This window comes from Condylura cristata, unplaced genomic scaffold (genome assembly GCF_000260355.1).
Source record: "Condylura cristata isolate star-nosed mole 26May11 unplaced genomic scaffold, ConCri1.0 scaffold00041, whole genome shotgun sequence".
Lineage (NCBI taxonomy): Eukaryota > Metazoa > Chordata > Mammalia > Eulipotyphla > Talpidae > Condylura > Condylura cristata.
This window is the reverse complement of record NW_004567142.1, coordinates 5,436,816-5,437,549: the sequence shown is the minus strand read 5'-3', so window position 1 is coordinate 5,437,549 and position 734 is coordinate 5,436,816. Positions and strand designations below refer to the sequence as shown.

Sequence of the window (734 nt, the reverse complement as noted above, 5' to 3'; positions counted from 1 at the left end):
GACGGGCGGACAGCCCGAGTCTGACCGAGAAGGGCTCCCACCAGCCCAGCCTGATGGGGCTGGAGCAAGACTGAGGAGGAGATGGGGCAGAAAGACAGGGGGGGCTTGGCGGGCCCCCGGGGGGCCAGGCCGTGAGGGGGAGCCCGCAGGGGCTGGCCAGAGACGACAAGACAAGACAAGGACCTAGGCGGGGAAGACTAGGCGGGCAGAGAGCGCCAGGGGGCCGGGGGGCCGAGGGGGCCGAGAGGGAGGCTGGCGTGGGGGAGGGGCAGAGGCCGCCGGCCAGTGCTGCTGCAGTGGCCCGCGGCCTCCCGGGGTGGGAAGGGCGACAGGCCAGGGGGGGGCGCGGGGAGACCCAGGAAGCCCCTGCGCCCCCCCCCCCAGCACGACCTCCACAGACAGCCCTGGAGCACCGGGCAGCAGAGCCCCCAGCCGCCCGCAGGCTGGAGGCATGTGGGGGGGGGCCCTGGGGCGCAGGGCGAGGCCCAGCGGGAGCAGCCACGGGGTGAGTGTCCCTCTCGCGTGCGGGGAGGGGGGCAAGGACAGCGGTGGCGCTGACAGCGGGTGCGGACTGGCGGTGATGAGAGGGGGGAAGACATCAGGAGCGGGCTGGAGGCCCCGGGGGCCCCCCACCTGCAACCCAGCTCCGCGGAGCCACCGGGTGGGTGCAGCTGCGTCCCCAGGCCTCAGGGCTGGGAAGTCTGCCCAGAGCCAGGGACCACGGGGCTTTCTCT

General features: G+C 74.7%; 1 protein-coding gene across 1 annotated transcript in view; it reads left to right on the top strand.

Annotated features, from left to right (window-relative positions):
* Window positions 1–390: 390 nt before the first annotated feature.
* LRRC4B (leucine rich repeat containing 4B) overlaps window positions 391–734 on the top strand; it is a 17,291-nt gene continuing 16,947 nt past the window's right edge. Inside the window, exon 1 of the mRNA XM_012733522.1 lies at window positions 391–505. The gene's annotated coding sequence lies outside the window, so the exon portion shown is untranslated. The remainder of the gene's footprint in view (window positions 506–734) is intronic.